We start from the raw sequence: 26,535 nt of genomic DNA on the forward strand, positions 1-26,535 counted from the left end.
TGGCTGCAATAGTCAGCTAATTGTAAACTTTGAGGTTCATCTTGGTTCCATCTTGATGGAAGGAGTTACTATCCTCTGTGGTAAGGAAAAGATCAACAGCTAGCAGGGCCATGAAACTACCCCCACCCCCACTCCTGCAGAATATGGGGGTCTAAAAATGGATCCAGTGCCAGGCTGGCATGGCTCAGCAGTGGAGTGTCAACCCAGGAACCAAGAGGTCACAGGTTCGATTCCCGGTCAGGGCACATGCCCGGGTTGCAGGCTCCATCCCCAGCGTGGGGCGTGCAGGAGGCAGCCGATCAATGATTCTCTCTGTTCATTGATGTTCCTATCTCTTTCTTGCTCTCCCTTACTCTCTGAAATCAATAAAAAGATATTTAAAAAGAATACATAAAAAATAAAAATGGATCCAGTTAAGGCTTTTGTAATATCTTGGCACCAGAGCCTTCAGATAAGTTGAAGTAGATTATTGGAAGGAAGTTTTCCTGGAATAATGTAAAGCCAAATATAACTGGTTAATATAAGTCAAATTTTCTATTTGATGAATAGAAACAGTACACAAATTCCATTTGAGAGTCAGTGGAAACCAGTGGGTAAGAGGGGAATGTTCTCTGTTGTATGTTTGCTGTTGACTAGATATAATTGCCCATGCCCTTTTCTGCCTATAGTGGCATTTGTGCTGAGTTATGGACAGGTTGTTTCAAACACAAGAGCACATCTATATATATAAAAAGTCAGCGACCAGAATGCTGTAACGAGGGGTCGCTATGATGCCCACTGAAGCCAGCAAACTGGCTGGATTGGGGGTGGGGCCAGCCGGCGAACCTCCGGCCCCTTCCCCCAGCCAGCCCCACCCCTGATCGGCCTCTCCCACCCCGATCAAGGGCGGGGCAGCCGGCCAACTCCTCCTGGGGCCCTTCACCCAGACCGGCATCGCCCCTATGGGCCCTCCCCACCCTGATCGGCCAGCAGCTCCTCTTCCCAGCTGGCCCCACGCTTATTGTCCCCCCACCCCAAGAGGGGGTGGGGCTGGCCAGCCAACCTCCTGCAGCCCCTCCCCTGGCTGCCCCACCCCCGATGGGCCCCCACCACCCCATCGGCCCGCAGCCCCACACCCAGCTGGCCCCACCTCTGATTGCCCCCCTTACCCCATAAGGGGCTTGGGCCAGCCAGCTGGGGGGAGGGGCTGCAGGAGGTTGGCCGGCTGGCCCCACCCCTGATGGGCCCCCACAACCCCAATAGGCCCACAGCCCCTCCTCTCAGACAGTTCCACCCCCAATCACCCCCCAACACCAATCTGGGGCGGGGCCTGCTGACCAATCGCCCTTAGCCCCTCCCCCCAGACAGCCCAGCCCTGATTAGGCCCCAATGGGGGCGGGTCGGCCAGCCAACCTCCTTCTGTCTCCTCCTCCCTACAGGCCCAGCCCGATCCGCCCCAATTGGGGCCAGGCCAGCCGGACCCCACCCATGCACGAATTCGTGCACTGGGCCTCTAATATGTCAATAAAAGGCCTACATTGAGAAAGGCCTTTACTCAGATGGGGAGCAGACTTGTTTGATTTTCTAATTTCTAAAGTTTATAAAACTCACATGACTTTAGATTTATTTAGCAAATGTTTGACTGTCAAAGAGGGACTTCTTAGATGGGCTCACATCTGAGCAGATTGAGGGGCTAATGCTTCCAAGTACTGATCTGTGTTGATTAGATCTTCAGGCTCAGAGACAAAGAAAGGAACAGGTGACAACTGAGGGAGGTACCTGTTGCTTTTCCTAAAGGTGGGTTGTATGTGGTGGTGGTGGGAGTAGAGTGACATTGAAAAATAAAAATGGCGGACAGTTTCTAGTTACTATCTCAGTGGGAGTCAGGACCTATAAAGACTTGGAATAACGTGGTAACCTTTAATATTGTTCTTAAGTGGTTATTTGGCTATGCATCCCATTTCCCCCACAGTAGTCAACAATTTAACAGGGAAAAGGGACTATCTTCAGGGGCAAGTGAGTAAAGAAGGATTTGGGGAGACCTCATCCATTCTACAGCTAATTTGGAATGTAGAGACCTCTAAGGTAGGGAGGTGGCACTATATGGAGAAACTTGTTCTTTCAATTTTATCCAGGAAATTGGATCCATTTTTAGACCCCCATATTCTGCAGGAGTGGGGATGGGGGTAGTTTCATGGCCCTGCTAGCTGTTGATCTTTTCCAGGAAGATCTCCACAGGTGGAATAGCTGGACCTTATAACCCTGAATTTCATTCCCTCAGTTTCCCTCCATTATCAAAATTGGGATATGGGGATTTGAATTTATTAAGGGCAAGGTCTGGTTTCCTTGCATGTTCTGGCAATAGTGGGATTAAAAATCAACCTTTGAGAGGAAAGGTGCAGAGACAAGACGCAGGGCCACCATTCCACTCCATTTGGACTAGAAAGTTACATTTATTGATAGCTTTTTAAAGAGCTGAAAAAGGCTGAGGTTCTGAGGGCAGTAGGTAAAGAAAAAAAAAGTGTTGGAGATAAGAGGTTGGTATAGCTTAGTGATAGGGCCCTTAGGCTGTGCAGTTGAAAATATCAGCTCGGCATTTTCCAGCCTCCGACCCTCAAGGCATCCTAAGGCTTAAGGGGCCTTGAGAAAGCAATCCTGCCCTTAGGAGCTTTCAGTCTAGGGCTGTGACCCCAGACGCACCTTGGGGGGTTGAAAAATGCCCGAGTTCTGGACTGAGCACACTTGGGTTCAAGTTCTGACTCTTCAATACATAGTTGTGTGAACTTGAGCAAGTCATGTGCATTTTCCCCTCCTGAGCCTCAGTTTCCTCTTCTGTGGAGCCAGGATTGTTCATGTAAGAATGACAGAAACAATTCTGATATAGTGCAGAAAGCAGTCTTAAACCAAGTAGCTGCCCCGAGGTTAACGTATGTAGTGAATACTCTAAGGAGGTAGTATTCATACCAACTAGAGGATCTGGGAGGTGGATGGTGGGAGATGGTGAGAGCCAGTCTCAGGGGGGGGTGGAATGTGGCTTTTCCGCATGCGCACAGGCTAGGAGCCCTGCGGAGCAGCGAGGGGGGCGGGGCCAGGTTCTGAAAAGGTTGCTATGGCACCGTGGGGCCAGGGGAGGTTAACCGAACCCTTAAAACCTTACTCCCTCCCCCACTCGCCACCGCCTGGGCCGAGAGCCATTGTTCCTGGCAAAATGGCGTCGGTAATCCCCCTCCCGGCCTGAGGCCTAAGTAAGGCAGAGGGTGGGAGTGGACCTGAAGGTGGGAACAAAAACTACAATTCCCAGAGTACCCTGCACCTGCCCGCGAGGCGCAGGGCACGTGCCCAGGCCTAGCGGTTACAAGCCGTCAAAAATCCCTTTCATAGCTTCCCTTTCCCATCCCAGCTTTTGCTGTTGCTCAGCTCCCGCGCGCGCGCACTGCAGTCACCGGGGGTGGGGGGGTACATGCCGTGGCCGTTGCCCTCGCAACGTAACCGGGAGACCGGTATTTGTAAATCTGTGCTTCGACTTCTAATCCCAAAGCCGGCAGGTATGGGTCTCGCGAGAAAAGACGGGAGTTGGAAAAAGGGAGTTAGGGGTGGTAGTTGGAAAGGTGCGGGCGGGTACCACATCTCGGCGGAGCTCCCGCATTTACAGTCATGTGAAAAACTGAGAGTGGATGGAGGGCGGCTAGGAAGTTGTGTGTGCATGGACTTTTTTGTTCTCAGAAAGCAGCCGTGGAGAGAGAGCTTTTGAACACACGGGAGGTGTCACGCGTGGCTCCTTACTGAGATTTTCTTCTGGGAGCCTTTCTCCTCGACGCGCATCTCTGTATCCCGCTGCGCCGAAAAGGGCGGGGGAGGAGCGCGCACTCTCCAGTTGGCCAGCCACTCGGCACCTCGCCGCGTTCGGGGCCGTTCGGAGTCGGGGCTGCTCCTTCGGCTTTCTCCGCCCCTCCCCCTCCACTTTCCTCCCCTCCCTTTCCCGCCCCCTCCGCCCCTCTCTCGGCTCCAACTGAATTCCCTGGCTGGAGTACGCGTGCGCTTGCTCAGCTCTCGGGCGAGCGCGAGCTCGGGCTCGCACCCCGCTCTCCGAACCCCGCCCGCTCTATACCTACCGGCGGTAGCTGGCCCGGTGGGCTCGCGGGGAGACGCTCGCGCGCGCACGCGCACACGCCGCGGAGCGGAGCGCGAGACACCGAGGAGGGGAGTAAGTAGCATCGGAGGAGGCGTTAGAGGAGGAGGCGGTGTGTGCGTATGTGTATGCTCTATGGTGTGGCTCGTCGAGGGGCGAGCGGAGGCTTGCAAGAGGACAGAGGAGAAGCGAAAAGAGTCAGAGTCTCCATCTACTAGAACCTCTAATCTGGTGAGGGTCCCGGGCCGGGCAGAGCGCTGGGAGAGAGGGAGGAGGCCGGGGGGCGTGTCTGGGATCGGGCTGAGAGATGAATGGGCCGGGGATGAATGGAGGGAGGCAGCGGCGGCCAGGAGTCTGTTAGGAGTAAGCGCCCTAGTGGGGGGCGCTTTGACCGAGGCGAGGTGATTGCCGTCCCCAAGAGGTATGGGACGAGGCCGGGCTCGGGTCTTCGGGGTTGTCGGTATCGGCGAACAGGCGGAGAGGAGAATTAAGAGGGTAAAAGTGGGGAAGGGCAGGTCTGAGGTTGAGGTGCGTTTTTTTGTCTTTTTTGTTTTTGTTGGGGGGTGGCAACTTTGGGAGTTGATGGAAGACTAGGGGACGGGGAAGGTGAGGAGGATACACGGTGGGGCGGGAGACGGTTGACAAAGGGACTGAGTGATCATTTAAGTTAGATTGAGGCTACTGAAAGGGAAGATCGCTTCAGGTATGGGAAGTTGGGTTTCAGTGGGTGATGGGGTGGGGGAAAGCGGATTTCATTTAGAGATTCAGTTGATGTGTGCAGGTCCATCGGACTGGATCGGGGTGAGGGATACTGCGGGCTCGTTGTGTAAGTGGGTTAGGTTCAAAGAGATTGAGAGGTGTTAACTTGGGACCGGGTGGTGTGTTCTGTAACTGACAGGTTGGGGATGTGGAGGAGATGGTATAAGGGGGTTAGGATAAAGTGGCGAGCTGGCTTCACTGTACTGAGAGAGGTTTTGTTTGAATAGTTAAGAGTGGTGAAACATTTATGTAGTGGGGTATGGCTGGAAATCCTGCACGTGTGTCTCCGTGTCTTGGGAGTTGATAGACCTTGTTAAAATGAAATTGAACCCTCAAAACAGATGCGAATGGTATGGCTAGTCCTTAAGAGTTACTGGTGGCTGAAGCAGTTACATGAATAGCCTTCAAAGTTGTGAAAATGTTCGGTACAATAGTGATTGCATCCAATATTGGGAGGCATTGTTACCTGTTTTTTCATCTATAGTAAGTTGTAATACCAAGAGAACTTTTGAAGAGGTCTCAGTATATGACACAGAGCAGCAGGTGTCTTTTAGACAGTCTCTATTCTCTGGATTTACCAGTTTAAAAACTGTTTAAACTCAACAGTGCAAAGGAAAGTTACCTTGCATTAAAGAGGAGCTAAAAGGCACTAAAGCTGATTTTGAGTGCCAAAATACTTCATATATGATTTTTTTTTGGTGTCATTCTGAATTTACCTTGTTTGCGAAATAGGAACTTGATTTTTTTATGAGTTTAAATTACAGCAGATTACTTGAACATGTTGTTCTCGGAATACATTACTTATCTGGTAAGGATGTCTTGTGATGGTCTCATTCTGTTCTGGGTCAAGATGAATAGTTTATGGATTTTTAACTTTTCATGATTACTTTTTACAAACTTTACTGACATACATCCATTTATCTTGGAAATACTGCAAATTTGAGAACATTCTTCCATTCTGCTTTGATGTAAATACAATGTTCATATTCTTAGATTAAAATGAATACTACTTACTTATTAAGTGGCAGTCTGGAAATGTTGCACTCACTCTGGCAGGCCAAGGTAGTGTCCCCATTTTGAGCTAGATGTTCCTGGAGTGGAAGAACATTCAAGTATCGAGGCTGGAAAGAGTAAGCATTGTATATTTGGGGAGTGGAATGAGATAAGGCTAGAATCTTACATTGAGGTCGGGGTGAAGGACTACTCTGAAGAGTCAGGAGCCCTTGACTCTTTAAGAAAGGGAATAACATAAGCAGATTTGTGGTGTTCATCTCACCACCTTTGCTTCTGAGTCCCCCTCCCCCCGCCCCGCCCCCCCCTCCCCCCCAGTTTGGGATGCTCTCTCTCCCTTTCCATTTGAATTTGAATTCAATAGCTATTTCTGAAAGTCTTTCCTGCTCCCATCTTTTTTTTCTTTTCTCAGCATCCTACACTAAGTTAGGTTAGGTGCCCCCCATTAGTGGGACCAACCACCTTGTACATATTTGTATTACTGTACTTCTGTTGGGAGACAAGCAGGAAAGTTTTCCTTTTTATACCTGAGAGAGAAAATAAAGCTCAGAAAATAAGACTTGCCCTAGTAAAGTAAGTGGTAGACCCTGGAGTTTTGACTTCTAGACCAATGTTGATCCTCATATCACAAGTCTACATTCATTGATATAATTATTCTGTAGTGTTTTAGGAGTTAAATTTCTGTAATGTGGACTTTAACTTTCTTCTGTAAAGTAGAGGGATTTCTTTTTCATTAAGATGTCCCATCATTTAGCCAGTAAATGATAAAGGCAATGGGTGCAGTGAACCAGAATCAGAAGTAAAGAAAATAGTCATAAGGTCCTGGCTGAATAGCTCAGTAGGTTAGAGCATCTTCACCATATGCCAAGGTTGTGGGTTCAATCCCCTGTCAGGGCACGTACAAGAATCAACCAATGAATGCATAAATAAATGGGACAACAAATTGGTGCTTCTCTCCCTCTCTCTCTAAAAATCAATCAATACTTTTTAAAATTTTAAATAAAAAAGCAAGAAAATAGTCAAGTAAAAAAAAAGAAAACTTATATTACTATCAGATTTCTAATCAGATAATTTACATAAAAATAATGGAGGGCCAAAATTTTTGTGTTGTATATGTTTGGGGAGGTTGTGTATAAAAAAAAGCCCTTCCTTTCTCAGTCTCCCATTATAGTATAAGTAGACCAGCTCTATTTGCATATATACTTTATTGTGTCTGTTGGCTAAAAGCCAGAATACAACAAGAAGGGTGGGTCTTTTCCATTTGGTTTGAAATCATAAAATTTATGGTGCTGTTAGGAGATATTTGATGACTGGAAATGACAGCTATAAGGCATTCATTCAGAAATTCTCAGGGCTTCAAAAGTAGAATCCGATGCCATTTTTAATTGTTTTGATTGAGTTTGTCATGAGATTGTTGGATTTGAAAACATATTGAGATTAACTTACTACTGAAATGAGCCTTTAATGCCCCTTTTTTCCTTTTTTTTTTTTCAATCCTCACCTGAGGATAAGCTTCCATTGATTTTTATTATTTATTTTATTTTTATTGATTTCAGAGAGGAAGGGAGAGGGAGTGAGAGAGAATCATTGATAGGCTGCTGCCTCCTGCACACCCCCTAGTGGGGATCGACCCCTGCAACCCAGGCATGTGCCCTTGATGTGAATCAGACCCGGGACCCTTCAGTGGACAGCTGACACTCTTATCAAGTAAGCCAAACCAGCCAGGGCATTTTTAGAGACAGAGGAAGGGAGGGAGGGAGAGAGGGAGACAGAGAAAGAAAGAGAGAGAGAAAGAAAGAAAAATAATAGTAATCGATGTGAAACATCCATCCATTGCCTCCCACAGGGGCACCAACCGGGCATACAACCCGAAGCTTTTTGGTCTGTGGGATAACCATTCAACCAACTGAGCCACACTGTCCAGGGTTCATGAACTTTTGAAAATAGAAATGAAGCAACATTGTTTCCTGTGTTTTTGCCTGGTAACTTTTTACTGTGATAAAATCCACATAGTATAAAAGTTACCATTTAGAGCATACAGTCCCTGGCATTAAGTACCTTCATGATGTTGCATATCTAGTTCCAAACATTTTTATCACTCCAAAAGCAAACCCTGTACCCATTAAGCAGTCGCTCCCCATTGCCCTTTTCCCCCAGTCCCTGGCAACCACTAACATGCTATCTTTATGGATTTGCCTATTCTGGATATTTTGTATAAATGAAATCATATAATACATGGCTTTTTTTGTGTCTGGCTTCTTTCACTTGGCATGTTTTTGAGAGTGGCATATATCAATACTTCATTCCTTTTTTATTGTTGAATAATAGTGCATCGTATGTGTATACTGCATTTTGCTTATTCATCATTTCATAGGCATTTGGGGTCTTAACATATTTTGACTTTTTTTGTTTCCAAGTATCTTAATTTTTAGAGTTTTAAGTTGTTATTTGCAAGAAATCATTAAAATACATAGAAATATGTTCTTTTCCTGTTTTTGAACTATGCCATTTTCATTGGATTTTGTATATTTGATTAAAAACTATTATATTTGTTTATTTGTGAATTTAAATATCTTATATATATTTTTAAAAAGTTTTCATTGTTGAAAGTATTACATATGTCCCCCTTTTCCCCTTCATTGACCCCTTCTAGCCCGCCCCCACTCCAGGCCTTCACCACCCTATTGTCTGTGTCCATGGGTTATGCATATATGTATACAAGTTCTTTGGTTGATCTTTTCCCACCCACCCACCTTCCTCCACCTTTCCTCTGAGATTCCACAGTCTGTGCCATGCTTCTGTGTCCCTGGATCTATTTATTCATCAGTTTATTTTGTTCATTAGATGCCCCATATGAGTAAGATCATGTGATACTTGTCTTTGACTGACTTATTTCACTTAGCATGATAGTCTCCAGGTCCCTCCATGCTGTCTCAAAGGGTAAGAGATCCTTCTTTTTTAAAAAAATATTTCTTTATTGATTTCAGAGAGGAAGGGAGAGGGAGAGAGAGATAGAAACATCAATGGTAAGAGAGAATCACTGATCGGCTGCCTCCTGCACGCCCCCCACCGGGAAACAAGCTCACAACCTGGGCATGTGTTCTTGACTGGAATCAAACCCAGGATCTTTAAGTCCGCAGGCCGACTCTATCCACTGAGCCAAACCAGACAAAGCAAGATCCTTCTTTTTTACTCCTGCATACTATTCCATCATCTACTGATGGAAAGAACTATTTTATATTATGAATTGTAGTAACCAGATTAGGGAAGTTTTCCGTCAGTTTTTCAGATAGGTTTTAAATTCCTTGCTCTCTCTCTTCTCCTTCTGGCACCCCCCCCCCCAATGATGTGAATGATGGTATACTTGAAGTTGTCCCAGAGGTTCGTATTTATAATATCCTCATTTTTTCCCTTTTTATTGAATGTATTGGGGTGATACTGGTCAACAAAATTATGTAGGTTTCAGGTGCACAATTGTACCACACATCATCTGTACACTGTATTGTATGTTCACTACCCCAAGTCAAGTCTCTGCCCATCACCATTTATATTCCCTACTAGAGGCCCGGTGCACGAAATTTGTGGATGGGGGCGGGGGGGTGTCTCTCAGCCTGCACCCTCTCCAATCTGGGACCCCTCAAGGGATGTCCGACTGCCCATTTAGGCCCGATACCACAGGGATCAGGCCTAAACGGGCAGTCGGACATCCCTCTCACAATCCAGGACTGCTGGCTCCCAACTGCTCGCCTACCTGCCTTCCTGATTGCCCCTAACCGCTTCTGCCTGCCAGCCTGATCACCCCCTAACCACTCCCCTGCCAGCCTGATTGATGCCTAACTGCTCCCCTGCCAGCCTGTTTTCCCCTAACTGCTCCCCCCTGCTGGCCTGATCGCCCACAACTGCCCTCCCTTGCAGGCCTGGTCCCTCCCAACTGCCCTCCCTTGCTGGCCATCTTGTGGTGGCCATCTTGTGTCCACATGGGGGCAGGATCTTTGACCACAGGGAGGCAGCCATCTTGTGTGTTGGAATGATGGTCAATCTGCATATTACTCTTTTATTAGATAGGATAGAGGCCTGGTGCACGGGTGGGGGCCAGCTGGTTTGCCCTGAAGGGTGTCCCAGAAGAGGGTGGGGGTTCCCTTGGGGTGTGAGGCGGCCTGGGTGAGAGGCCTGTGGTGGTTTGCAGGCCGGCCACGTCCCCTGGTGACCCAAGCAGAGGCCCTGGTATCTGGCGTTTATTTATCTTCTACAATTGAAACTTTGTAGCCTGGAGCGGAGCCAAGCCTTCTGCTTGCTCTGTGACAGCAGCCATTTTTTGGGGGATTTATGTATCTTCTATAATTGAAACTTTGTAGCCTTAAGCGGAGACCTGGGCGGGCCAGGGCTGCAGAAGCTTGGCTTCCTCCATCGCCGCGAGCAACCCTAGCCTCCTGCTCTTTCCAGCTCCATGGCTGCCACTATTTCTCTTTGGATTTATGTATCTTCTATCATTGAAACTTTGTAGCCTTGAGTAGAGGCCTAGGCCTGGAAGGGCAGGCGGAAAGCTTGGCTTCCTCCATTGCCCGGGAAACCCAAGCCTCCCTCCTGCTCTCTGTGGCTGTGGCCATCTTGGTTGGGTTTATTTGCATATTCACTCCTGATTGGCTGGTGGACGTGACTGGTGGGCGTGGCTTGTGGGTATAACGGAGTGGTGGTTAATTTGCATATTACTCTTTTATTATATAGGATATCCTTCTGCACTCCCACCCCACTACTATCCTCATTTTTTAATTTTTCTTTTTGCTGTTCTGATGGGTGTTTTCTGTTTCCTTATCTTCCTAGTCACTTATTTGTCCTCTGCTTCATCTACTCTACTGTAGATTCCCTGTAATGTATTCTTCATTTCATTATTGTGTTCTTCATTTCTGACTGGTTCTTTTTTATGGTTTCTTTTTATCTCCATTTTTATGTTTCCTGTCTCTTTGTTGAAGTTCTCACTGAGTTCATTGACTATCTGTATAACCAGTGTTTTGAACTCTGCATTTGGTAGATTGCTTATCTATTTTGATTAATTCTTTTTCTGGAATTTTGTTCTTTTATTTCATTTGGGACATGTTTCTTTGTCTCCTCATTTTGACTGCCTCCCTGTTGAGTTCCTATGTCTCCTGGTCTTGGTAGAGTGATCTTATGTAGTAGGCGTCCTGTAGGGCTCAGTGGTGCAGCCTCCCTGGTCACCTGAGCTGGGTGCTACAGGTGTTTTCGCCATGTGGGCTGTATGCACCCTCCTGTTGCAGTTGAGCCTTGATTGGTGTTGGTGCACCAATGGGAGGGATTTACCCCCAGGCTGATTGGCTACAACAGGGGTCCTCAAACTTTTTAAACAGGGAGCCAGTTCACTGTCCCTCAGACCATTGGAGGGCCGGACTATAGTTTAAAACAAAAAGCAACTATGAACAAATTCCTATGCGCACTGTGGGCCCGGGACGAGTCGACTGCTAAGCAGGACAGGCAGCGGCACCCGGTGGGCCGGATAAATGTCCTCGGCGGGCCGCATGTGGCCTGCGTGCCGTAGTTTGAGGACCCCTGGGCTACAAGAACTGGTCATGACCACCATGGAGCATATGCTGTGTAGGGATCAACTCCATGAAGCAGGACTGGCTTTAGTGAGACTGGGGCCTGCTGAGTCAGCCCCTTGCGTGTGTCACTTGTGGAGGTGGTTGGGTGGTGGTTTGGCATGTTCTGAAGCTGTCCACTGTGTGCACTGGGTCTGGGGCCTCCTGGGAGGTGCAGACTAAGGTCAGCCACCACCTGTGTTCTGCCTAGAGCCACCTGGCATGTGCTACATAGCAATGTGCAGATGGCTACTACTTGTGCTGGGCTTGTAGTTGCCTGGGAGTGGTGTAGCTGCTAATCAAGGCTGGCTACCCACTAGTGCCAGGCGAGGGGCCACTTAGCAAGAGTTACCGGGCATGCCAAGCCCAGATATTGCTTGTTTGAGAGATTTTAGGAAAGTCTGAAGCATGAACCAAGACAGGCCATTTACATGGAAAAGCCACTGGAAATGGCTTGGGTGGGCCCAAAAGTTGGGTGGGGCAGGGTCTGAGGGAACCACCATTGCAGGGCTAACAGTGTTATGCAGGTTGATAGAGACTCACATATGGCACCCGCCTGCCAGCTCTATGTGAGGAGGGCTCAGCAAAGGGGAAATGGCTTCTGCCAATACTTCTGTCTGGGAGAAAGCTGCTCCTCCAATCCTCACTGGACAATTCAGTTCTTCCCTGTATGTTCCTGGCACCTTTTGAGTTTCTGTGAGTCCAAGTACATCCTTGCGGCAGGCCCCCTTTAAGAGGAATGCCTGGACTCCGACAGCCTCTATCTCACAGTCAGAGTTAAAGGGACTTGCTGGCACTGGAAACCTGGTCTGGGGGGCCTGGTAAGGGCTTGGGACCCCTGGCTCCTTAGAGGGGATCTCCACAGCCAAGTTACCACTCCCAATTTTTATTTTTAATTTTTTTTCTTTTTAATCCTCACCTGAGGATATATTTATTGATTTGAGAGAGAGAGAGAGAGAGAGAGAGAGAGAGAGAGAGAGAGAGAGAGAGAAACATGAATGTGAGAGAGTAACATCGATCAGTTGCCTCTTGTACATGCCTCAACTGTAACCTGCAACCTAGGTATGTGCCCTGACCAGGAACAGAACCTGCAGCCTTTTTGGCACACAGGACAATGCTCCAACCCAGTGGTCGGCAAACTCATTAGTTAACAGAGCGGCAAACCAAGGCTCGCAGCGAGCCACATGCGGCTCGCAAGCTGCGGTTTGCCGACCACTGCTCCAACCCACTGAGCAACCCAGCCAGGACCTCCCTCCTGATTTTTAAATTTCACACGTGGGTGTGGGACCAGCCCATTCTGAGTCTCGCCCGTCTTATGTATCAATGTGGCTTCTTTTTTATATACTTAGTTCTAGGACTTCTGTTCAGCTAAACTTCAGGTGGTGCTGAATGATGGTTCTGTAGTTTTCGTTGTAATTTTGATGTGGTTGTGTGGGGGGGCCGAGGACAGTGTTTACGTACCCTGCCATCTTGACCAGAAGCCCTCTCTTTTGGCTTTTGTGAATACAGACAGTCCTCGGGTTACGTTGGACTCGACTTACGTTGTTTTGTGGTTACGTTGCCATCTCCCATCCTATCTAATAAAAGAGTAATATGCAAATTAACCACCAGTCAGCTACACCCACCAACCACACCCACCAGCCAATCAGCAAATATGCAAATTAACCCAACCAAGATGGCTGCAGCCACTGAGAGAGCAGGAGGGAGGCTTGGGTTTCCCCGGTGATGGAGGAAGCCAAGCTTTCCGCACACTCAGTCCGGCCCAGGCCTCCGCTTAAGGGTACAAAGTTTCAATTATAGAAGATAAATTAATCCCAACAAAAATGGCGGCAGCCATGGAACTGGAGAGAGCAGGAGGCTAGGGTTGCCCCCGGTGATGGAGAAAGACAAGTTTCTGCAGCCCTGGCCTGCTTTGGCCTCTGCTTAAGGCTACAAAGTTTCAATTATAGAAGATACATAAATCCCAACAGAAATGGCTGCCACCACGGAGCGAGCAGGCTTGGCTCCGCTCCAGTCTACAAAGTTTCAATTGTAGAAGATAAATAAACCCCAGATACCAGGGCCTCCGCTTGGGTCGCCAGGGGGCGTGGCCGGCCTGCAAACCAGCACAGGCCCCTCGCCCAGGCTGCTCCACGCCCCAAGGGAATCCCCACCCTCATCCAGGTCACCCTTCCGGGCAAACCAGTTGGCCCCCACCCATGCACCAGGCCTCTATCCTATCTAATAAAAGAGTAATATGCAGATTGACCATCACTCCAACACAAGATGGCTGCCCCCATGTGGTCAAAGATCCTGCCCCCATGTGGACACAAGATGGCAGCCACAAGATGGCAAGCAAGGGAGAGCAGTTTGGGGGGACCAGGCCTGCAAGGGAGGGCAGTTGTGGGCAATCAGGCCAGCAGGGGAGGGCAGTTTGGAGGGACCAGGCCTGCAAGGGAGGGCAGTTGGGGGTGATTAAGCCTTCAGGGGAGGGCAGTTAGGGGTGACCAAGCCGGCAGAGAAGGGAAGTTGGGGGCAAACAGGCTGGCAGGGGAGTGGTCAGGAGGTGATCAGGCTGGCAGGCAGAAGCAGTTAGGGGCAATCAGGAAGGCAGGCAAGCGAGCAGTTGGGAGCCAGCAGTCCTGGATTGTGAGAGGGATGTCCGACTGCCCGTTTAGGCCCAATCCTACCGGGGTCGGGTCTAAACGGGCAGTCAGACATCCCTCGAGGGGTCCCAGATTGCAGAGGGTGCAGGCTGGGCTGAGGGACACCCCTCCGCCCCGTGCATGAATTTCATGCACCAGGCCTCTAGTTTATTTATAAAAAAAAAAAGTTCCATCATTTCAATGTATATACATATGTGCTTTATGTTTTTTATTATGTATTTACCACCAGTATACATCAGGAATTGTTATCTTTCTTTTAAATGTTTATTTACTGTTTCACTTCATTACTGCTGTGTCTGTGCTCCATGTGAGTGACGTAGGTGCTTATGTAGGTGGGTTACGTTGCGCCATAGGAACGGATCTCAGATAATTCTGGTATGAATATTTGTCCCAGGTTTCTTTGAAAACCTGTTTTTAACTTTTTTGGTACGTACCTAGGAGTGGATTTTCTGATTCATATTATGTTCTGCACATAATTCTGTGATTAATTTGTTAAGGAACCACAAAACTGTTTTCCACGGTGGCTGTACCATTTTACATTGCAGATAACAATGTATAAGAGTTCCAATTTTTCCACATCTTCACCAACATTTGTTACTGTATGTATGTGTGTGTTTTCTGGCCTTGCTAGTAGGCGTGAAGTGATACCTCATTGCGGTTTTGATTTGTAATTCTTTAATGACTAATGATGTTGAGCATCTTTACATGTGCTTGTTGACTATTTGAATTTCTGTTTTGGAGAAATGTTTATTTAAGTCATTGTCCCATTTTTAAATCTGATTGTTCATCTTTTTATTGTTATTTAAGGAGTTGTTGCCAAATCCGAGGTTATGAAGACTTACTCCTATTTTCTTTGCAGAATTTTATAGTTTTAGCTTTAATATTTAGTTCTTTGCTCTGTTTTGATTTCATATTTGTATATGGTATGTATAGGGGTCCAGTGTCATTGTTTTGCAAATGGATTAACAAAGTTCTTAAACTATAAAATACAGAGTACGCAATACTTACTATGTGTGTGTATTAGTTAAATGAAACTATTTTGTGATGATATCTAGTCACTCTTTGAGCAGTTGTGGGGGAGAAATGCATTTTTTAAGGTCATGCCTAATATATATATATTTTTATATTTTATTGATTTTTTACAGAGAGGAAGAGAGAGGGATAGAGAGCTAGAAACATCGATGAGAGAGAAACATCGATCAGCTGCCTCCTGCACAGCCCCTACTGGGGATGTACCCGCAACCAAGGTACATGCCCTTGACTGGAATCGAACCTGGGACCCTTGAGTCCGCAAGCCGACGCTCTATCCACTGAGCCAAACCGGTTAGGGCGGTCATGCCTAATATTTGAAGTGAGAGATATTCTAAAGCTTTTTTTATGAGTCAGTGAGACTTTTATTATCAGGAAACTTTAATACAGCAAGCGAGACAATCTTTATGCTAAAGTTACGTAAGTGATTTTAAAATAAAGAATATTATTTTTGTTTTCAAATTGTTTGTGAAGGGTGAAATCCTTGCTTAAAACAAGGAAAAAAGCCCGGCCGGCGTGGCTTACTGGTTGAGTGTGGCATGGCTCATTGGTTGAGTGTCCATCTATGAACCAGGAAGGAGGTCACGGTTTGATTCCCTGTCAGGGCACATGCCTAGGTTGCAGGCTGGATCCCCAGTGTGGGGTTTGTAGGAGGCAGCTGATCAATGATTCTCTCTCATCATTGATGTTTCTATCTCTCCCTCTCCCTTCTTTTGGAAACTGTAAAGCAAGGTCTGATAAAGTTTTTCCTATAAAGGACCAGATAGTAAATATTTTAGGCTTTGCGTGCCATGTAGTCTCTGTTGCAAGTATTCAGCAGCTGTTGTAGCAGCCTTAGGCAATATGTAAATGAATGAGTATGGCTATACTATATAAAAAAAGAGTAATATGCAAATTAACCATCACACCACTACGCCCACAAGCCAATCAGGAGCGAATATGCAAATAAACGCAACCAAGATGGCTATGGCCACAGAGAGCAGGAGGGAGGCTTGGGTTTCCCCGGCAGTGGAGGAAGCCAAGCTTTCCACCTGCCCTTGCCGGCCTAGGCCTCCACTCAAGGTTACAAAGTTTCAATGATAGAAGATACATAAATCCAAACAGAAATGGCGGCAGCCACGGAGCTGGAAAGAGCAGGAGGCTAGGGTTGCCCCCGGCGATGGAGGAAGCCAAGCTTTCCGCACACCCTGGCCGGCCCAGGCCTCTGCTTAAGGCTACAAAGTTTCAATTATAGAAGATACGTAAGTCCCAACAGAAATGGCTGCCACCACAGAGCAAGCGGAAGGCTTGGCTCCGCTCCAGGCTACAGTTTCAATTGTAGAAGATAAATAAACCCCAGATACCAGGGCCTCCGCTTGGGTCGCCAGGGGGCGTGGCCGGCCTGCAAACCACCACAGGCCCGTCGCCCAGGCCGCCTCATACCCCAAGGGAACCCCCACCCTGTTCCGGGACGCCCTTCAGGGCAAACCAGCTGGGCCCCACCCATGCACCAGGCCTCTATCCTATCTAATAAAAGAGTAATATGCAGATTGACCATCACTCCAACACAAGATGGCTGCCCCCATGTGGTCAAAGATCCTGCCCCCATGTGGACACATGATGGCCACCACAAGATGGCCAGCAAGGGAGGGCAGTTGGGAGGGACCAGGCCTTCAAGGGAGGGCAGTTGTGGGCGATCAGGCCAGCAGGGGAGGGCAGTAGGGAGGGACCAGGCCTGCAAGGGAGGGCATTTGGGGGCAATCAAGCCTGCGGGGAGGGCAGTTAGGGGAAAACAGGCTGGCAGGGGAGCAGTTAGGCATCAATCAGGCTGGCAGGGGAGTGGTTTGGGGGTGATCAGGCTGACAAGCACAAGTAGTTAGGGGCAATCAGGAAGGCAGGCAGGCGAGCAGTTGGGAGCCAGCAGTCCTGGATTGTGAGAGGGATGTCCGACTGCCCTCGAGGGGTCCCAGATTGGAGAGGGTGCAGGCTGGGCTGAGGGACACCCTTCACCCCGTGCACGAATTTCGTGCACTGGGCCTCTAGTATTCCAATAAAGCTATTTATGAACACTGAAATAATTAGTTTTGAATAACTTTCATGTGTCATAAAATACTCTTTTTCTTTTTCCCAACCATTAAAAGTGTAAAAGTCTTTCTCAGCTCACCTACTACACAAAAACAGTTAGTTAGGTGAGGTGGGTTTGGCCTGGGTGCTGTATGTAGTTTAGCTGCCACATTTTATTTTTTTAAAAAACTGGATTCTTAAGTCCTCATGATTTTTGATGGGCCAAAGGAGAGAGTGGATACACACTGTTCCTTACATATGTTCTACCATGTTTCTATGCTCTTAGATTTCCTAAGATTTGGGTTTCTCTGACTGCTCCTTTCAGTGAAAGTCATGACTATCACTTTATCTATAGTCCCTGCTTCAGTGATCTCATATGGTCTTACTAGAGGCCCAGTGCATGAATTCGTGCAAGGGCGGAGTCCCTCTGTGTGGCCTGCAGGGATGGGGCCAAAACCCGCAGTGCAATGCCACCTCCAGCTCCCACCTGCCGCTCCCACCCATCTTGGCCCCACTATGCCTGCCACAGGCTCACGCCCATTCAGTCCCGATCAGGAGTGGCGAGTGCTGCAGCCATGAGCCCTGTGTCTGGTGCCCTCCCAAGGGGAGTCGTCTGAGGTATCGGGCTGAAACTGGCTCTGCGACATCCCCCAAGGGGTCCCGGATTGTGAGAGGGTGCAGGCGAGGCTGAGGGACCCTCTCTAGTGGTCAGTGCACGTCATAGCGACTGGTCAAACAGTTGACTGTCTGCCCCTGGTGGTCAGTGCACATCATAGGGAGCAGTTGAGCAGCCTTAGCATATCATTAGCATATTACACTTTGATTGGTTGTTTGGTTGTTCTGCCGTTTGGTCTATGCATATTGCCCTTTTATTACATAGGATGGCATAAAATACCGTTTCACAGCAAATTCACATCTCCAGCCTAGACCTACCTCATAAACTCCAGCCTTGTTCCTGACATTGGGCCTTTGCAACTAGCTGTTCCTTTAGACATTCTACACACTTACCTCCTCATCTTTGCTCAAATGTTGCCTTTTCACTGAAGCCTATTCTGACCATGCTACTTAATGTTCATACCTGTTTCTTACTCACAAACTGCAAATACTAGATATTTTATATATTCACTAGGGGCCCAGTGCACGAACTTGTACACCTTGAAAGGAACCGTGGGCTGCGAGGCTGTGGTAGTAGGCACAGAGGCCGGTCTCGGCCCATTCTCTGTGCCCCCACCTGGCCCCTCCCACCTCGGCCCCGGTCCCCTGTCTACTGGCAGCCCTGCTCCTGCCGCAGTCACTGCCCCACGCACTGACCCTGCTCGCACCTGCTGAAGGCGCAGAGCAATTGGGGCCAGTGCCAGCAGCGGGTGCGAGTGGAAGCTACTGCCCCAATCGCCCCTCAGGAGCAGGGGAGGTGGAGAAGCCCTCAGGGGTGATCAGGGCCGGCAGCCGCTGCTCACCCGTTGATGGCGCTGAGTGATCGGGACTAACACCAGACACCAGCAGCAGGTGTGAGTGGTGGCTCTGGTGCTGGCTGTGGGTGCAAGTGGGGCTGTCGCCAGCAGCTGGTGCAAGAGGTGGCTGACAGCCCTGATCTCTCTTCAGGAACAGGGGAGGTGGAGAAGCCCTGTGGGGTGATTGGGGCCGGCACCCGCCACTCGCATCCACTGATGGCACGGAGTGATCAGGGCTGGCACTGGGCTCTGGCAGTGGGTGTGAGCAGTGGCTCTGGTGCTGGCAGCAGGTGCAAGTGGAGCCACCGCCTGCAGCAGGTGCAAGCGCTGGGTGGGTCCGCGGTGCGCGGGAGCCAAGAATTTTCAGAAACCACCAGAGGCTCGCCCTGATGACAGCTACTGGCGCCTCCCCCCACCCTTGGTCTGGCGCCTCCCGCTCACCTGTTCCACCATCCCGCCGCAGCCGACACCCACCATCTTCTGCACACACACCCCTGGTGGTCAGCTCACGTCATAGCGACCGGTTGTTGTTTGGTTGTTCCAGTTGTTTCGTCCGTTTGGTCTATTTGCATAGTAGCCTTTTATTATATAGGATTATGCTTATTGTTTACTATTGTTTCCCCTTACTAGTATTTAAGCTCCATGAGGGTAGGGATCTATTTTTTAAAATAATTCTTTATTGTTGAAAGTATTACATATGTCCCCTTTTTCCCTCATTGACCCCTTCCAGCCCGCCCCTGCCCCAAGCCCTCACTGCCCCATTGTCTGTGGCCATGGGCCATGCATCTATGCATACAAGGTTCTTGGTTGATTATTTCCCACCACCCCCTCTTCCCTCTGAGATTCCGTACTCTGTTCCATGCTTCCATGTCTCTGGATACACTCCATTCATCAGTTTATTTTGTTACTAGAGTCAACATGATGAATGGGATCATGTGATACTTGTCTTTCTCTGCCTGGCTTATTTCACTTAGCATGATACTCTCCAGGTCCCTCCATGCTGTCTCAAAGGGTAAGACATCCTTCTTTTTTAATGCTGCATAGTGTTCCATTGTGTAGATGTACCACTGTTTTTTATCCACTCATCTGCTGATGGGCACTTGGGCTGTTTCCAGATCTTAGCTGTTGTAAATTGTGCTGCTATGAACATAGGGGTGCATACATTCTTTCTGATTGGTGTTTCTGGTTTCTTAGGATATAGTCCTAGAAGTTGGCCACCACATTTTAAAGGGTTAGGCAGAGTAAGGTGTTAATTAAGGATGTGAGGGAAGGTGATTGATAAATAGAAATTGTTTAATTTTGATGATGAATGAAGATAGAGATGATTTCAACCCCCTTTCTAATTTGGATCCAGACATTTTTTCACATAAAATGGGCATCTTTAATTGAAGAAATGACCTTGCCAAATCAAAGCTGGAGGATGGAAGTGAGGAAGAAGATAGTGTTAGTGTTATAAACTCCCAAGGACTGTGATGGGATTGTGTAGTATATTTACCTAAGAAATTCAGGGTTGTGTACAGTGTGTGCATCTGGCTCCAAGTGATACATGGCTTCCTATAAGGAGTAGTTAAGATTGGACTTTGGAGTCAAATGCCTGGGTTGAATTGTGGTCCTGGTTTTTACTAGCTGTGTAATCTCAGGCAAGTTAACTTAATTTTTTGAGCTTAGTTTCCTCATTTGTAAAATGAGAATAAAAATATTTACCTCAAGATTCTTGTGATTATTATATGCTAAAATGCTTACAGTGCTTGGCACAGAGCATTCAATACATGTTAACTGATGGTATTCATTTGAATATATTTGTACATAATTATTAGTTTTGTCTTTCCTTTAGTTATTGTAAGAAATTATAATATTCGTAACTGGTTCTTTTGTACAGGTTGTTGGTGGACAGTTCTGCTTTAAAGGGTTAAAATAATATAGAAGTAGATTAAAACCTTAAGATTTCCCTTTACCCAACATCCTGCCCTCCCAGCGGGTAACTGTTAAGAGTTGACTGTGAACTTGTACAGTCTTTTTTCTCTGTATTTACATATATATGTCAATATGTATATGCTCACTTCATTGTTTTTAATGGACACACAGTATTTCATACTACATGCTTTTTTAACCACTAGGATCAGTTTAGAGCATATCCTGTCAGTCTTTTTTATATATATAGAAATATAAAGTTTTGGGGGAATTTTTACATAAATATATATAGATGTAATGTATACATAGTACTATAACTTGCTTTTCTCAGTAAATACATGTAGATTTTTATATATTAGTATATATCCATCTCATTTTTTAAACAGATGCATATTATTACATAGTTCAGATATACCACTGTTCATTTCACTATTCTCTTAAAGATAGATATTTAAGGTGTTTTTCTTTAATTCTTTATTGTTGAAAGTAATACATATGTCTCCTTATTTAAGGGTTTTTTTCTATTTCAAACCATGCTTCATTTAAAAAAATCCGTGTACATATATATTTGTACATATATAGGAATATTTCTCAGGTAAATACTAAGAAGTGGAATTGCTGGGTGACAAGTTTGTGCTAGATACTTGGAATTGCAATTGCCATATGAAAAGGCTATTCCAGTTTACCTGCTAACAGTGCAGGATTTCTCACATACTTCTCAAAACATGATATTAGCATATTTTATTATTCTGCTCATCTGATGGACAAGAATGACATTGAATTTTTTGAATTTACATCTCTCTGCTTACTAATTAGTTTGAGCCATCCTTCTAACATACATGTATTGGTCATTTGTATTTCTTCTTCCTGATTTTTTTAGTTCTTTATATATTCTGGATATTAATGTTTTGTTATACCTGTGGCAAATGCTGGCTCCCAGTCTGTTGCTTATCTTTTAACCTTGTTCATGGTCAAATGGCAAAATGTGTTAGCTTTTTCGTCAATGATCTCTGCATTTTGTCTTTTTTTAAAATATATTTTATTGATATTTTACAGAGAGGAAGGGAGAGGGATAGAGAGTTAGAAACATCGATGAGAGAGAAACATCGATCAGCTGCCTCCTGCACACCTCCCACTGGGGATGTGCCCGCAACCAAGGTACGTGCCCTTGACCGGAATCGAACCTGGGACCTTTCAGTCCGCAGGCTGACACTCTATCCATTGAGCCAAACCGGTTTTGGCTGCATTTTGTCTTTTTAAGAAGGCCTTTCTTCAGGTTAGAAATATATTGTCATATTTTCTCTAATAGTTGTAGTTTTGCTGTTTATGTTTAGCTCTTTAATCTACCTGGAATTTATTTTTGTGACTGAGTTTTAAATAGGGCTTTGACTCCCTTTCCCCCCCAAAGTGGGTAGCCAGTTATTCTGATACCATTAGAAATGCCATCTTTATCATGGACTACATCCCCATATATTATTTGTCTGTTTCTGTACTGATTCTTTTTATTTTAATTTAAAAAAATTAAATTTTTAAAATGGATTTCAGAGAGGAAGAGAGAGGGAGAAAGACATTGAAACATCAATGATAAGAGAGAATCATTCATCTGTTGCCTCCTGCACACCCTCCCCTATTGGGAACCGAACCCGTAACCTGGGCATGTGCCCTTGACCAGAATCGAACCTGAGACCCTTTAGTCCACAGGCTGATGCTCTATCCACTGAGCCAAACCAGCGAGGGATGATTCTTTTGTTTTATTCTTCATTGGAGGATATGGTCATTGACCCTAGAGAGAAGGGAAGGAGTTGGTGGGGGGGAGAGAGAAACATAGATATAAAAGACAACATCAATTGGTTGCCTTCTGAATGTACCCTGACTGAGGATCAAACCCACAATCTTTTGGTGTATGGGACAATGCTCCAACCAACTGAGCCACAGGGTCAGGACTCTGTACTGATATTTCTACTCTATTAGTCCATTTGTCTGTTTCTGTGCTGAAACTACACTAATTTACCAGGTGTACTGGTTAATAATGCGGATTTTGTAATCAAAGTAAACACGATAATTTCCAGAGAAACATCAAAAGTGCTTTATTCAAAGTAATGTCCATCGCTAGCTACACATTTCCCCCATCTTTCAGGTAATTTGTGGATACCGTCCCAACAGAACTTTTCTTGTTTTGAGGCAAACCATTCAGAGACACGATTTTCCACTTCTTCGTACGTTTTGAAGTGCTGCTCAGAAAGTGCGTGTGAAAAAAAAAGAAAGAAAATGTTTTTCACATTAAAAAAAAAAAAAAGAAAGTGCGTGTGCTATCGATCAGAACAAGTGATAATATGAAGGAGCAAGGTCTGGTGAATATGGCGGGTGGGTTAATACTTCCCAGGCAAGATCTTTTAACGTGTCTTTAATTGGTTTTGAAGTGTGTGATGGTGCGTTATCATGAAGCAAAATTGCTTTGCCGTGTCTTCTGGCCCATTCTGGTCGTTTTAGCATCAAAGCGTGGTTTAAATTGATTCTTTGTTGTCAGTAGCGATCAGTATTAACGGTTTCACCTGGTTTTAGAAGCTCATAATACACCACACCTTCCTGATCCCACCAAACGCAGAGCATTGTCTTCTTTCCTAAGCGATTTGGCCTTGCAGTCGATGTTGATGGTTGACCTGGATCAACCTATGATTTTGTGCATTTGGGATTCTCAAAATAAATCCACTTTTCATCGCCAGTCACAATTCCATGCAAAAAAGACTTTCTTTCATGCCGTTGAAGCAACATTTTACTGATGACTTTTCGATTTTCCATTTGTCTTTCCTTCAGTTGATGTGGCACCCATTTTCCTTCCTTTAAAATCTTTCCCATTGCTTGTAAACGATCGGAAATTGTTTGCTGAGCAACGTTTAATCTTTCTGCAAGTTGTTTTTTGAGTTTGACACGCATCTTCATCCAATAATGCTCGTAATTGTTGGTCTTCAAACTTTTTCGGTTGACCTGGATGTTCTTTGTCTTTCACATCGAAATCATCACTTTTAAAGCGTTTAAACCAGCGTTCACAAGTATCTTGAGATGGAGCATGTTCACCATAAGCTTCCTGAAGTATTCAGCAGCACTTTTCTTCAAAATAAAGTAATGAATTAAAACTTCCCACAAATGCTCTTTCTTTGGCACAAAACTCGACATTTTTAAGTGCAAAAATATCTATGATGTTAACACCTTCAGCAAATTTGACATATGAAGTTTTGAAGCTTGTTGTCAATACAACAAAATAGCATACATAGCAAATCGCATATGTATCAACATATGTGTAACTCCAGCTATTGAAAAAAATCCGCATTATTAACCGGTACACCTGGTACTATAGCTGTATGTAGTATCTGGTAAGGCAAGTTCTCATTGTGTTCTTTTTCAAGATTTTCTTGGATTTCCTTGTATTCTTTTAGAATCCGCTTTTCAATTTTGGACAAAAAATATCTTTGAGATTTTGATTGGGTTTGCATTGAATTTGGAATAATCTGGAGGGGGATATGAAGATGCTGATATTGAATCTTTTGACAAAGGAAAAGTGTTTTTCATGTACTTCAGTAAAATTGTACAGCTTTCTTTATATGTGTTGCATACTTCTTCTTGAGTTTATTCCCAGATGAATATTTTATAGCTTTGCGGCTCTTATGAACAGGATAGTTTTTTAAAAGATATAGAAAGACCCCTAGCTGGTTTGGCTCAGTGGATAGAGTGCCAGCCTGCAGACTGAAGAGTCCTCCTGGTTTCAGTTCTGGTCAAGGGCACATGCCTGGTTGCTGGCTCGATCCCCAGTAGGGGGCGTGCAGGAGGTAGCCAATCAATGATTCTCTCTCATCATTGATGTTTCTATCTCTCTCTCCCTCTCCTTTCCTCTCTGAAATCAATAAAAATATTTAAAAAAAAATAAATATCTTTTAAAAAGCAACTGACTTGCCTTCCTTCCAGGGTACCCAGCTCTTCCTGCCCCATTTGTGGGGTTGCCTACCCCCCTGCTCAAGCCCTCACCTTAGGATAGTTGTCTTTTAAATTCCATTTTGTAATTAATTATTGCTGATGTCTAGCAAAGCTGTTGATTTGTTTGTTGATTTTGTCTTTGGTTTTTCTGCTGAGGTCTGCTGTTTAGTTCTTATTATAGTTTTGTAGTTATTTTGCTTGGATTTTCTAGATAGATAATCATGTAGTCTGCAAGTTTTGAGTTTTGTCTCCTACTTTCTGATATTTGTAGGTCTTGTTTTATTTCCTTAAGTGGTAGCAGTGAAAATAGGAATTCCTGCCTTATTCCTGACTTTAATTATTGTTTATGTGAAAGATGTTTAAGCTCACTCATAAGATAAATGCTAATTGAAACCATACAGAGATTCCTTTATTAAATCTATCAGAGCGTTAAAAATCAAAACATTTGATGACACCTTTTTTTATTGTGAAGGATGTGGGGTAAAAGATACTCTCACACATTGCAGGTGGGAGTTGAAATTGGTACAATGCCTGTGGAAGGCAGTTTGGCAGCATTATATAAAGATACACTTGTATTATGTGTACTTTTCTGGATATATTCGTATGTTTCGATACAAGTTAAATATACAAATTTATTTTGACCCAGCAATCCCATTTCAGGGAATTTACATATATGTGTACACACATAGGCAAAATGAAATACACAATATTATCTAGCATAGCAAATAACTGAATACATACTATATAGTTAGTAAAAATAAGAATGAGGAACATTTATGTACGGACAGGGAAAAACATATCCTAAAATATTGTGACTATAGCATGGGGAGCTCAGTTGATTAGAGCATCGTCCCCATACGCCAAGGTTGCATGTTCCATCCCCGGTCAGGGCACACACAAAAATCAACCAATGAATGAATAAAGAAGTGGAACAACAAATAAGTGGAATAACAAATTTTTCTCCCTTTCTCTCAAATAAACCAATAAAAATATTGTGACTAAAAAAATTTAATACATACTATGCTCCTTTTTGTGTAGAAAGGGAGAGAGAGAACATGTATTCACTTATTTTTTCCTAAAGAAACTCTAGAGGGCTATAAGAATTGAGTAAGTGGTTACATGTTGGAGTGGTGGGAATTAAATGGCAAACAGGGCTGGGAGTGTCCATATATAACTCCCTCTTTCTTTGATTTATGGATCTTCTATATATTTAAGCTTTTTTCTTTTTTTATTGATTTCAGAGAGGGGGAGGGAGAGAAAGAGAGGGAGAGGGAAACATCAATGTGAAACATCAATTGCTTGCCTCCCACACGCACCCTGACTGGGGATAGCACTTGCGACCTGGGTATGTGCCCTGACTGGGAATTGAACCATGACCTCCTGGTTCATAGGTGAATGCTCAGTCACTGAGCCATGCTGGCTGGGCTCAGGCCTGATTTTTGTAGACTTATTTCACCGAGCTGTGTTTCTGCATTGCTGAATGTAGAAGAGATACTATTGTGGTCACTGAAGTATACCCCAGTAGCAATGCAACTGCAAAGCTTTAAAAGAATGCATTATATACTTTTTGGCCTTATTAAAAATAAATGTAATCTCCTGAAAATAATTTACTATTTTGAGTATTGTTGAATAGTGCTTTAATATAGGGCTGCCACTAGGGGTTATTAAGAGATAGAGAATAAAAACTTCCATTTATTGATTATTATATTATGCCAGGCACTATGCTAAATAGTTTATATGTATTTCTGTATCAGTCCTGTGAGATTGCAGAAATGAAATCAAGGATGAATGATGTTAAAGTAATTTGCCTCAGATCTACTCTGAGAAGTGAGAGGCAGAACCAATATTTGATTCCAGGTTTCTCGCACCCCAAAACCTGTGTTCTGAAACTGTTTTATGTTCAAGAAAGCTAGTGGATCCACAATGAAAAGGCCCCAGATATACTATGCTTAGTGAAGTTCTTGGCCTAGTTAAATTTTTTTCTTATCCATTGTTTACCCTAAGGCTACCAGCTATTA

The 26,535-nt window shown here is 45.3% G+C and overlaps 1 protein-coding gene across 1 annotated transcript in view; it reads left to right on the forward strand.

Annotated features, from left to right (window-relative positions):
* The first annotated feature begins 4,031 nt into the window (after window positions 1-4,031).
* WNK3 (WNK lysine deficient protein kinase 3) overlaps window positions 4,032-26,535 on the forward strand; it is a 121,938-nt gene continuing 99,434 nt past the window's right edge. The window contains exon 1 of the mRNA XM_080653738.1: window positions 4,032-4,339. The gene's annotated coding sequence lies outside the window, so the exon portion shown is untranslated. The remainder of the gene's footprint in view (window positions 4,340-26,535) is intronic.

The sequence above is a fragment of the Plecotus auritus genome (assembly GCF_963455305.1).
Source record: "Plecotus auritus genome assembly, chromosome: X".
NCBI classification, from domain to species: Eukaryota; Metazoa; Chordata; class Mammalia; order Chiroptera; family Vespertilionidae; genus Plecotus; species Plecotus auritus.